A 13721-nucleotide genomic window follows, 5' to 3' on the forward strand; every position below is an offset into this window, starting at 1 on the left:
TATAGAATGTGTTTTATTTTGTTACAGTTCGCGGTGTTCCATAACTTTGTGGAGAGAATAAAGTAGTGAATAATTTAACCAAGGTAGATACATAGTCTCTTTGCTCAGGTCAAAGTTCATGTTTGGATGGAAGTGACTGACTGACCAGAGGTTGTGTACTTTATGGTTCATGTGATATTTACCAAAGTAACGTGCTTTTATTAAAGGATGGTATGAAGATTGAGTATAAAATAGAATAATAATAATATATTATTAGGAGACTGCTATAAGAAGTGTGTTGTGGTAGTCTCTAACTTATAGATAGATAACTTCAGTTTGGTCGAAGTACAAATTGATCCACGAGACCAACAGGAAATGATTCATGAGACCAATAAACAGACAATACTTAAAATGGTTGGCAGGTTCTCCAGATACCTAAATGTATGTGCATGTGCATTGAAAGGGCCTTTTTTTTTTAATGATATCTTCCCTTTTCCCCTTTGTCTTTCAAAATATTGAGGGGATGAGATCCGTCTAGCTATTACTTTTTTCTTCTCTTATCCTTAAAAAACTAATATTGCAAAACTGGAAGAATAAGGAAGCACCTTCAATAGAGAATTGGAAGGTCTTGATGAAGTACTACCTGTATATTGAAAGATCAATGTCAGAGGACAAAAATAAAAAGAAAGAATTTTCATAGCCAATGGAGTCAGATTTATAATGCCCTCTAGAGCCGTAGTACTCCCACCTTTTTTCTTTCCTTTTTTGTTGTGTGTATGAGTGTGTCAGATTTGGAATGTATACCAGCAGATAGATAGATAAAACCTTTAGGGGCTCCTTTTCTCAAGAGAAATCTTGAGTACTTGGGGTACCCGGCTCTATCGGGGGTGGGCGGGTTAAGGGGTGTGGGGTGGGTTAGGTGTGGTGGATGGAAGGTTGGGCTGGGTGGGGAGACCTGGGGTGGTAAGGGTAGGGTCTGTATAACCAATTATCAGTATGGAAGGAAGCATTGAACGTAAAAAAATATAACCCTGAATTCGATGACATTTTGATGAAACTCTGATGATGTTTTTATGTACTTCCTGGTACTTAACTATGATGACCCACAAAATAAAATTATGGAAGGAAACAAAACATCGTCCGTTTAAGACTTGTGATAGATGATAAAGATACAACATTATAAGCCATTTGGTTGAAATAAACATCTAAGCATGTCTTCAGGCTCGACAGCCTCCATGTTTCTGAGAAGATGGCGTGAACATAGCTTGGCAGCGGACTCTGACATGCCAGATGTCAGACCTTCTCACCAGAATGTGAATATGCATCATGTCTCACACATAACAAACCCACTGCATCCGAGACGCAACCAAAAACCTGAGTCTTAATTACAGAGTATCCCCTCTGCTTTTCTTTCTCTCTTAAAAAAAGCAAAATGAATTCCCCTCACCAGTGGTCCTCTGTTGTCATGGCTCCAGTCTTTTAATAACAGTCTGGCTCTCATTATTCTGCCTCCAGAGAGACTTTTCCTTTCAGACTGGACTCCCACACCGAATGCACTCTGCATGCTTCTTTGTAATAGATTTAATAACACGGCGCTTCTTTTCAAATCCTACACGTGCACGTCATGACAGATATTTTGAGGTGCTGCATAGTCTGACATGGAAAAGGGAAAGGAGATGTATGAACTCTGATATAAAGTAGGAATGGAATAAAATTCCATCCACTTGGCCGTTTATCTGCTTTGCACTGGGGATCAATGCTCACGTTTAATGAGTAACATCATAAGTGGTGTTGGGACCTAACCGTTAGGACTACACAATGCGGCCTACAAAGCCTACACAATGCGGCCGGACAAAGGAACAAAGGAGATAAAAACTACAACCACCATTTTAGTGTCACCTCCACCTGGTCGCGAGATCTGACGTCACACAACTGGTGCCCTATTGGCTGACAACTGCATGGGACTCCAGGGGGTCCCCCGGACCAGCCGTGAGCTATAAATCCCGGCGCCACCAGATCCCTCTCTCTCTCCAAAGTAACTCGCGTTACACCAGGAGGTGAATATAACGTGCAGCGTTTTCCTTTGTCCTAGGCCGCAGTCTTTCCCCCAAACTCGCTGGACGAGCAACAGACTGTTTTACCCCTCTTTTTCTCTATTCGTTTTATTTTTCTTTTGTTTATCATTTTGGATCCCGAGGAGACCACCGCGACAGCGCGACTCTCCCGTTCCCCGCGGTAAGAAGAAAAACTTTCTTCGTCCCAGCTGCCAGCAGAACGGATAACTCGACCCGTCTTTGTCTGAAATCAGCTGACTAAATCGCCGAGCCCCGCGATTCATCATTTCCCTGCAGAAGGAAGAATAACTAACGGTTTTCTTCAACCAATTGGATCCGGCGCTGAACGAGCGCCCACGAACTACCGTCCGCTGCCGGCGTCAAGGAACGCCATCACCGCACGGGACGAAACCCTCACATCGACGCATCTCACATCGACAAAAGTAAGAGGCTATTTGTCTGGGCAGAAGCAGAGATTCGATAGTGTAGGACATGCTTGTAATTCTTGTTAATGGGTTTTAAGTTCTGATTGCGGACCGCCGAGTCACTTTGTTCATGTGCTGCTGTATGTGAATGCTGATCGTGTACCCACGCAGCTGGGTTGATTTCTGTAACAGTGTTTCCGACTAACCTCCGCCATATTCACGAGCTCAGAAAGCCTCTACTATCAGTTAAAAGACCGGTCTTGCGGAATAAACGCCAGTTCATTCACGCGAGCCCGTGTGATAGCGGCACGGCTTCTGAGCCTCAGAATATCGCTTGCGCACTCTCTCTCTCTTTGTTTGTGTCCCGCTAACACACACACACACTTACACGCCGCACACACGTGTCCTAAGCCAGCTGTTCCCGGCGGACGCTAGGGACATAGCTACATCCTGTGGCTACACTCGGCCATCTCTCCCCCTCTCTCTCCCTCTCTCGCTACGCCATCTGACGTCAGTGGCTCCGCCCCTGAACGCCGCGAGGAATCGCTCCACCTCTCGCTCTCTCTCTCTCTACCCCATCGGACATCAGTGGCTCCGCCCCTGAACGCTGCGAGGAATAGCTCCATCTGGTGGCCGCCCATAGCCATCTCTCCCTCTCTCTCTCTCTCTCTCTCGACACACACGCGCACACACACGCACGCACATGCACACGCACGCACGCACACACATACGCACACACTCAACGTGTGTCTCTCCCTTTGTTTGGCTTAGCTTTGTGTGTTAGGTAGTTAGGTAATAAGGCTTTGTTAATTGCAGTGTTATTGATTGTGATCATTATTACTGATTTTAATAAATCTTATTATATTATAACTAGCGGTCTCTTGTGCTTGTTGTGTATATGTCACTGGATAACAGCAGGTTGTGAAGGCTAGTGCTTGAATTTCACGCCTTTTTAATTGTTAGATTGTTTTTATGCTTCCATGCCAATGATCACGATGATTGGCATGTGAGTATAAAACCTTTATATTGAGACTGAATACAGTTTTAGGTTATCTTTTCCCTGATCCCAGGGTGGTGCCCCGTTTATTCATGATTATATCAAGATAATATTAAATATAATTATTAATACCGATAATCATATTGATATTGATAGTTAACTGTTGATAACCAAATCTGCTCCTGCTACAACCCCAACATAATTGGTGCCCCGTGTGAGGCCGTCTTAAACCAGCTTTATACAGAGAATTATGCATAATAACCTGAGAGGTATAGTAATAATAATAATATTATTATTATTAATATGATTGTTTAGAAATCGATTTTCAAGGATCGATTTGTTTGTTCCCCATTACTATTTGCCAAGCAAGTACAGTTGAGGGTTGCATATGCATGTTGTGATTAGCCATTTATTGTTTAACAACAATACTAACAAACACAGGGTACGGGATACTAAGATGCGTTATAACACTGTTATCATTCACCAGAGGTGCTAGAGACACCTCACTATCAGTCCACAGACTGTAGAAGTGTATTAACATTTCCATTGTAAGTCACAGGTTGACGCCGCTCACCTGTGCACCCACATCAGCATACCAACATACATTCTTTTTCGCTGTTAAAACCAAACAAGTGAAGCCACCGGGTTCTGCCTTTTACTAGAGGTAAAATGAGCAACTACGGCCCGAAAGAACAAGGAGCTGAGGCTCCCCAGGTATCAGTCGACGCAGACCTGCAGGATGCGGTCGCTGGTCTCCTCCACCTGTCCCTTGAGGACAGGGAAAACCTGGAGCACTACGATGTAGTGACATGCCATGATCAACTGCAGGAGCTTGTTGATTATGTTAATCACCCGTCAGGGAAACCACAACGCGCAATCGCTGACGTGGTGGGTCGAATCTTCCTCCTGTCTCAGCGCAGAGCACAACTGCAGAAAGCTGAGGATGAGGAGTTAATCAATCGACTGGGTCATGCGACCACCTCCCTGCGACAGGAAGTGGCCGAACTGAAGGTGGAGAGGGAGGAAGCCCTCCGCAGGCCGTGCAGGGAGGAGGAGAGAGAACTCCAGTGTGAGGAAACTCAGGCTGCCCAGGTAGGTACACCCCCAGACACGGATATGCCTGACCTGTCGGACCTTGAAACCGCGCCCCCCACGGACGCACACCGTCCCATGCGCAGGGAGAGACTTGTACAGTCGGAAGAGCCCTCACAAGTGGAGCTACTCCCAGCGGGACGAGTCCCCACGCCGAAGCGTGTGCCATTTCCCAGTGGCTCGGAGCTCGACGGGGGATTCCAGATTCCCACGTACCCACCACCGACACTCGTTAGGAGAGTCACGCATGCCTCGGACTCCATCCCCACCTCCAAGGTGGAGGGGTCACTCTGTCCGAGACAATTACCGTGGTAACGGGTCATCAAGTGAATCAGATGGCCCATATCCAGCCGCAAACCATGGCCTGCGCACCCGACAGTTAGAGTCCCTCGCCAGAGACATCGAACGGTTTGATCCGACTCACAAAGAGCCGGATATTGATGGCTATCTCAAAGAGATAGACCACTGTCTGCGTGACCTACCCCATGCCTCCTCACGCGAGAAGCTCAAGCTAATCTGGAAGACCACTACCGGACATGTCCACAGTTTCATAGAAACACTCGCACCCAGAAACCGGGACCGATACTCCAGACTTTGTGAAGCACTCAAGGAGGAGTATAGCCGGTACAGGGACCCCGCCTCCGCCACGTTCGGCGCCCTCGCTGTTCTACACAGGAAGGAGGAACCACCCAGGGAGTACTATAGGCGCTTCAGAGCCGCCTATGCTCGGGGCCGTAACTCCCCAGGAGTGGAGGAAGAGCCTGCCTTCAAGGCCCTCTTCCTGCATAACCTACACGAAAGTGTGCGCTACGATGTCACCATGCACTGCAGGACATACAGATGTCATGGGAGACCGGGTGCGACCCGCAAGGTCACCCGGGGAGGACGCCAGAGTCCTGGGGATCCAAACCGCGGAACACACAGGCCTAGGTCTGGAGGGAGATGAAGTGCCTCAGCCAAGGGTAAGTACCAGACCAGTACAACAGGCACACCGGGAACCTAACCAGCAACAATGGCGACAGAACCAAGGGGGTGAGCGGAACGCACGCCCCTGGAATCACACAGAGCCCAGGAACGAAAATAACCCCAGGAATAAGGTCCAGTTTGAATGCAAACAAGAGGGTAAGTATAATTCCTGGACGACAAACTCCCGAATGAGAGAAAAGGATATGGACGACCTGGTCGACAAGCTGACAAAAGCGATAGGGTTGCGACTTGACGCGGCCCAAATGTCACCGCCGGCACCAAGCTCCCCACAAAAGCCCGGCAAGAACCAGGACACTAAGCCTCCGCCTACATGACTAGGCCGGGCCGTTCCCACTTCCACCGCTAAGGTTTGCTTGGTAGGATGGGCGGGGAAACCAAAATCAGACTCGGCAACCATCGACCCGTCGCAACCCCGTTTCTTGACTTTCCTAGGAGATCTTGTTTGCAAAGGCCACGCTAGACGCATTTACACCTCGGTGGTGGTAGGGGGGTGCGTCAACATCCTCGCCCTACTCGACTCAGGCTCTGAGATCAGTCTAATGTGCCAACGCACCTTTGCGGAGGTGACCCGAACCATGCTCTCCCTAGGTAAACCACTTCAAATTGAGCCCTGCCACGTTAGCATCACCAGCTACACGCAGGACAGGTCACCCATCACAGAACGTGCGTGGGTGGACCTCACGTTTCAGGGAGTCACTCTTGTGCACCCCATCCACATTTGTGCCCTTGACACCGAACCACTTCTCATTGGTCAGGATCTCCTGGACCGGCTGGCACCGCTTAATGACTGCCATCAGGGGCGCATCTGGGCTCAGGTCGAGCCGCCAAAACCGCTCCACCCCTCAGGTGGCCTGATGGCCTCCGACGAACGAGTCGCCGTCATTCAAGAGTCCAGAGACCCTCTACCAATGCGGATGCCTTTTCCAGAGCCTAATCCTGGCTCTGCTCGAACCGCACCGCTTGCGAGCCCACAACTCCAAGCCGGCGACTTGAGTGCTTTCCGACACAACGGATCCTTCCTGTGTCCGCTGGAGAACCGAAACCCAGCACTGTACAGCCCTCATCTGGTTGGCGGTGTACATCTCAATGACACCCATGTCCCAGAAGCGATCCTGGGGCTTTGGTCAGAGAAGACAGCCGTCAGTCAAGATCTGTACCACCATCTGTGCCAGCATCAACCTCTCCCAGTTTTCGCGCCTCTCAACCACCACCTCCTTTCTGCAGAATCACCGCAGACCCTCCTTAAGGCGGTAGGAGTGTGCGCCCTCTCGATCCGTATTGGGAAGAAACAGGTTGACCATTTCATGAGCGTAGTGCCCAAACTACATCCACCATTCCTTTTAGGTGCTGATATTCTGGTCAGACTTGGCACCAAACTGGACACGGTCAATCAGATTCTGTGGTCCCAGGCTAATGCTAAGAGCGAGCCCCTGCCCATTGAACTTGAACACCTGACATCAGGCCAAACCATCCCAGAGGCATGTCAGGTTGCCAGCGAAGTTGACATGATGGTCCCTGCAAGGACCGCAGGTGTCCCCATCCGGCTCGCCATCCTTAAGGGACAGAAGATGCCTGGCTCCCAAGCATTCCTCCAGCCCTTACCCCATTTCTGGGAACTTAACCTTACAGTCTGTGGCACGCTCCTGCTTGAGCTTGCCTTCTCCTTTGGGAACCGCCAGTATACTTGGAACCGCTGTCCTTTTGGGTATTCGAACTCCCCAGCTGAGTTCAACATGTTCCTCCACAAGGCGGTGAGTGACGCGGCTGCACGCGGTAACCTCATCTATGTGGACGACATCCTCATGAGGAGTCGAACCTTCAAGATCGTCGGTAGGCTATCACCAGTGGCTTACCGCATCAGGGTCTCACAACCAAGGCACCCAGCCACACACAAGTGGGTTCATGCAAATCAGATCAAGCCCTACAAACCTGTCACACCTCTTAGAGATCGCAGTTGCCGCACCCGAAAGGGGGAGGAAGTCTCCCTCTCATCCAGGAGAAGACTCACCATGGCCACAGTAGGGTGTAACCGCATGCACTAACACCTAAACATCAAACCCTTCCCATTGAACTTGAACACCTGACATCAGGCCAAACCATCCCAGAGGCATGTCAGGTTGCCAGCGAAGTTGACATGATGGTCCCTGCCTGGCTCCCAAGCATTCCTCCAGCCCTTACCTCATTTCTGGGAACTTAACCTTACAGTCTGTGGCACGCTCCTGCTTGAGTTGAACAATCGTTCGACCTACATCCTGGTCCAAAACTTAGACGATGTCCTTTCGACATTCCCAACCGCAATGATCACCATGGCCCGTCATGAAACCCTTCACGGCGAAGCCATTTGTGGCACAGCACTGGGAAAAGGGGGTGATCTGGTCGTCTACGCATTAACGACTCAATCGACCGAAGCGACCTCAGGTGAGACACACCAACCACCTGAGGAACCCTATTCGGGCTTTGAGTCTGAGATAACCCAACAGCTTGCCAAAGCAGATGCCCTCACTACCAAGGACCAGAGAGACGCGCTACGGAAGTTGTTCCACGACTTCCAGTCGATCTTCTCCCGAGACTCGCAGGACTGTGGGGAGACCCAACTTCACACGGTCCGCATCCCCACTGATCCGATTGCACCACCGACCTTCGTACGCCAGTACAGGATCCCGTTAGCCGCATACGAGTCTATCCGAGACATCCTGGATAAATTGCTGGAGAAGCAAATCATCCGGGAATGCAACTCAACATCTAATCCAGGGGTGTCAAACTGATCCAGTAAAGGGCCGTGTGGCTGCAGGTTTTCATTCCAACCAAGCAAGAACACACCTGATCCAACCAATCAAGGTGTGAAGGCAAATCAGGTAGGTGAATAAGTCAAGTCAGGTGTGTTCTTGCTTGGTTGGAATGAAAACCTGCAGCCACACGGCCCTTTACTGGATCAGTTTGACACCCCTGATCTAATCCTTCAATCTGACGGGTCTTGAAACCCACTGGGAAATGGCTCCTCACCATCGACTACCGGCCACTGAACAAACAGGTTCCTCTCTCCCGCTGGCCCATGATTCACCTGGATCAGGAGCTAGCTAAGGTCAAGGGAGCCCGCTTCTTCTCAACGGTAGACATCGCTAATGGTTTCTGGACAATGAAAGTTGATCCAACAGACCAATATAAGCTTGCCTTCTCCTTTGGGAACCGCCAGTATACTTGGAACCGCTGTCCTTTTGGGTATTCGAACTCCCCAGCCGAGTTCAACATGTTCCTCCACAAGGCGATGAGTGACGCGGCTGCACGCGGTAACCTCATCTATGTGGACGACATCCTCATGAGGAGTCGAACCTTCGAGATCGTCGGTAAGCTATCACCAGTGGCTTACCGCATCAGGGTCTCACAACCAAGGCACCCAGCCACACACAAGTGGGTTCATGCGAATCAGATCAAGCCCTACAAACCTGTCACACCTCTTAGAGATCGCAGTTGCCGCACCCGAAAGGGGGAGGAAGTCTCCCTCTCATCCAGGACAAGACTCACCATGGCCACAGTAGGGTGTAACCGCAAGCACTAACACCTAAACATCAAACCCTTCTCACAGTGACAACAACTGCAGAACTTAGGCAACACCCCCTCAGGGAATCGTAGCCACTGTCAACTTACACTCCAGCCTGCTCAATAACACCTTACATGCCTTAGATGCCTGGTCACGAAAATCCTCCTGCTATTACAACTGTGGTGCAACCTTCATAAGTGCGTTTGGTTTATAGTCTTGTCAATGCAATCCCGATCTCAGTAGACCCCAGGAACCTGGGCATAAGATTCATCCTCAATCTATCTATCATAGGGAAACAGGATACGCATAGGCTAAAGCCATACTAAATGTTAGGTTTTAGAGAGATACCATACATCCCACAGGCTAACTCCAACCTCCTCCCGGAGTAAGCCTAGCGACCACTAACCCCTTTTCCTTTTCCTCGCTTTCCCTCCATCTTCGTTCTGTTTTTCATAATAGGAATGGGTCCTGAAATTTCCCGAATGAAATGATAATGCTGATGTTTGTATAAATTGTGCCTTAGTGATGTCTAATATAGGTTAGATAGTTAGAAGTCTCTGCCCAGAGTTTGCCTCAATCTCTGTCCAGACTTTGCCTCAATCTCTGTCAACAAGACAACGCCTCCATCAAAGTTATGGACTTTAACCTGAATGAACTGTTTAACCTCTTTTCCATGGAATATACAGACTGTTTGGACTCCCACGTGTTTCAAGGAATACATGGACGGTTCGGCCCTTATGTTGCTCCGAAGGTTGCGTCCCACACCTCAACATTCAGACCAAAAGGGGGACTGTTGGGACCTAACCGTTAGGACTACACAATGCGGCCTACAAAGCCTACACAATGCGGCCGGACAAAGGAACAAAGGAGATAAAAACTACAACCACCATTTTAGTGTCACCTCCACCTGGTCGCGAGATCTGACGTCACACAACTGGTGCCCTATTGGCTGACAACTGCATGGGACTCCAGGGGGTACCCCGGACCAGCCGTGAGCTATAAATCCCGGTGCCACCAGATCCCTCTCTCTCTCCAACGTAACTCGCGTTACACCAGGAGGTGAACATAACGTCTGCAGCGTTTTCCTTTGTCCTAGGCCGCAGTCTTTCCCCCAAACTCGCTGGACGAGCAACAGACTGTTTTACCCCTCTTTTTCTCTATTCGTTTTATTTTTCTTTTGTTTATCATTTTGGATCCCGAGGAGACCACCGCGACAGCGCGACTCTCCCGTTCCCCGCGGTAAGAAGAAAAACTTTCTTCGTCCCAGCTGCCAGCAGAACGGATAACTCGACCCGTCTTTGTCTGAAATCAGCTGACTAAATCGTCGAGCCCCGCGATTGTTCCTCATTTCCCTGCAGAAGGAAGAATAACTAACGGTTTTCTTCAACCAATTGGATCCGGCGCTGAATGAGCGCCCACGAACTACCGTCCGTTGCCGGCGTCAAGGAACGCCATCACCGCACCCTCACATCGGCGCATCTCACATCGACAAAAGTAAGAGGCTATTTGTCTGGGCAGAAGCAGAGATTCGATAGTGTAGGACATGCTTGTAATTCTTGTTAATGTGTTTTAAGTTCTGATCGCGGACGCGGTTTGTTCATGTGCTGCTGTATTCGAATGCTGATCGTGTACCCACGCAGCTGGGTAGATTTCTGTAACAGTGTTTTCGACTAACCTCCGCCATATTCGCGAGCTCAGAAAGCCTCTACTATCAGTTAAAAGACCGGTCTCGCGGAATAAACGCCAGTTCATTCACGCGAGCCCGTGTGATAGCGGCACGCCTTCTGAGCCTCAGAATATCGCTCGCGCACTCTCTCTCTCTTTGTTTGTGTCCCGCTAACACACACACACACATACACGCCGCACACACGTGTCCTAAGCCAGCTGTTCCCGGCGGACGCTAAGGACATAGCTACATCTGGTGGCTACACTCGGCCATCTCTCCCCCTCTCTCTCCCTCTCTCGCTACGCCATCTGACGTCAGTGGCTCCGCCCCTGAACGCTGCGAGGAATAGCTCCACCTCTCGCTCTCTCTCTCTCTCGCTACCCCATCGGACGTCAGTGGCTCCGCCCCTGAACGCTGTGAGGAATAGCTCCATCTGGTGGCCGCACATAGCCATCTCTCCCTCTCTCTCTCTCTCTCTCTCTCTCTCGACACACACGCGCACACACACGCACGCACGCACATGCATACACACACACTCACGTGTGTCTCTCCCTTTGTTTAGCTTAGCTTTGTGTGTTAGGTAGTTAGGTAATAAGGCTTTGTTAATTGCAGTGTTATTGATTGTGATCATTATTACTGATTTTAATAAATCTTATTATATTATAACTAGCGGTCTCTTGTGCTTGTTGTGTATATGTCACTGGATAACAGCAGGTTGTGAAGGCTAGTGCTTGAATTTCACGCCCTTCTTAATTGTTCGATTGGTTTTGTACTTCTATGCCAATGATCACGATCATTGGCATGTGAGTATAAAACCTTTATATTGAGACTGAATACAGTTTTAGGTTATCTTTTCCCTGATCCCAGGGTGGTGCCCCGTTTATTCATGATTATATCATGATAATATATTAAATATAATTATTAATACCGATAATCATATTGATATTGATAGTTAACTGTTGATAACCAAATCTGCTCCTGCTAAAACCCCAACAGTGGAGACCTGATGTGTCAACTGTCTGTTTCTGATGGATTAAAAATCTTACTTGGCAATTTTCAGCCTTAATTAAGTAATTCAGTTCTGCTGTTTAACTGCTGCGCTCTCATGTTAAATACATTTTAAAAAATCCCCAATTTTTCTCCTACTTCACACCATAATGTCTTCAGAAACACCTTTTTTTTATTCAACTTAGAATAAGAATAATAGAATAGAATAAATCTTTAATGTTGGTGGACATTTTCCTTTGGCTCACCAGACATAAAAGACAGATAGACATACAGCCACAATATCATCTCAGTCATATGAGTGAAAATATCTTGATAAAAAAGAAAAAGATAATAAATATGCTTAAATACATAAGAATAAGAGTTAAAAAAAATAGCATCTCAGTTTGATTTTGTCACTTGGTTTGGTTGAGGCTACTGATGGCATTTGGAATAAAATACACTTTATTATTCAAGCAGCTGGAGATACATATCAAGTCATATATCTGGTGCCATCACACCATCTGATCTCGCAGGAAGGCGTATAAATACCATTCAAGGACATTCCACATGTCATGACTCATGATGACATGTTTTAGGCTTTTCATGTGTGATTTCACGCCACGTTGTCACTGTGAAAAAGCACTTCGTTGGGTTGAGGAATCAGGCTGATCACACTGCTGCCACCCGGGGAGAACAAGATGTTATTTCAAGGCGACAGAGGGAGACTCACTAATGATGCAGTACTTGTTGGGTGACTCATGCCGTTAATGTATTTCTGGCAGGAACTTTGGGGAAAACCCGGAGTATACAAGCATGCTGCGTTTTGGTGTTTTGTGGCCTGAAATGCATAAAGCAGAAAAGCCTCATTAAAAGTCTGGACTCTGGTGCTGCAGACCTGCTTTGACGGTGAGATCTCCCCATCTCTGACTTTCAAATGAAATCCCATGACTCCGTCATGATCAGAGTCTCTCTTCTCAGCTGTTTGTTGAAAAGCACAGCAGTCTCATATACAGCCGTTAACTGGGAGACGGAGGCACGACATGAAAACACTTGGGTGTTACTTTAGATTCAACAGTCCTTCCAACAGCGACGTTATTGATCTTGAGAATTAAGCTATGAAAGCAGCATGGGGCTGACCTTTCAGACATCCGCTTTGGTTTTTTTTTGTCAGTCTGATGCGGAGGAAGCACTCAGCCTTACCCACTCCATGATAGTTTTCCACTCTCCCTCGCTCACAGCTGGTCACTCCATCCAGGTTTTAGGGAAGCTCGCCTCTTTCAGAGAATGTGTTTTCAAGTGCCGACACTGGAGACTTTGTGTCTCACTGTTTTTAGTTTTGCAAAGCACTTCTTGGTCAATAATGCATGTTCTCCCTGCAAAGGCCAAGGGGAGGCGGGTGGTGGGAGGCGACGGGGCATGGGCGTGATGTAGAGTTTGTGTTGAGGTTGTAATTTATGGCACATGATAGAGGGTGAGACTGGATGGCAGGACTCTACCAGGACTCTACCAGACCTGAAATGTATATAACTACCCAATGTTCGGACCGATATAAATATAATCCCTTTCAGTCATCACTTCTGACCCACTAGAAGGGTTTGACACCTCCCCACGTTGCCCAGGTCAGACACCGCCAACCTCGTCACAGACCTCACAGGCCTGACAGAGAGAGAGCAGGCAGGCCACAGCAGGATGAAGCGTGCCTTAGGCTGCTTTCATTCAATATGGCACCTTCCTGCAGGTTTGTGAGGAGTTGTGGAAGCATGTATTTCTGCTTTTGAAAGTAATGGCTGCAAATCAATCAGGAAATAAAGTCAATAATCCTTCTCCTCATAGCGGTAGTTCGCTGAACCAACGCAAAGCCCTCTCTCCCTCTTTCACTCGTTAAGCCAATTATGTTGCATCTTTCTTGGTTCTGGAGCTTAAAGTGGACTACGGCTGCTTCAGAACCGACTTCAGGATGTCCGGCAAAAAGTTTAAAGCACTGATGCGACAGCTG

This window comes from Eutrigla gurnardus (assembly GCF_963514095.1).
Source record: "Eutrigla gurnardus genome assembly, chromosome: 7".
NCBI lineage: Eukaryota > Metazoa > Chordata > Actinopteri > Perciformes > Triglidae > Eutrigla > Eutrigla gurnardus.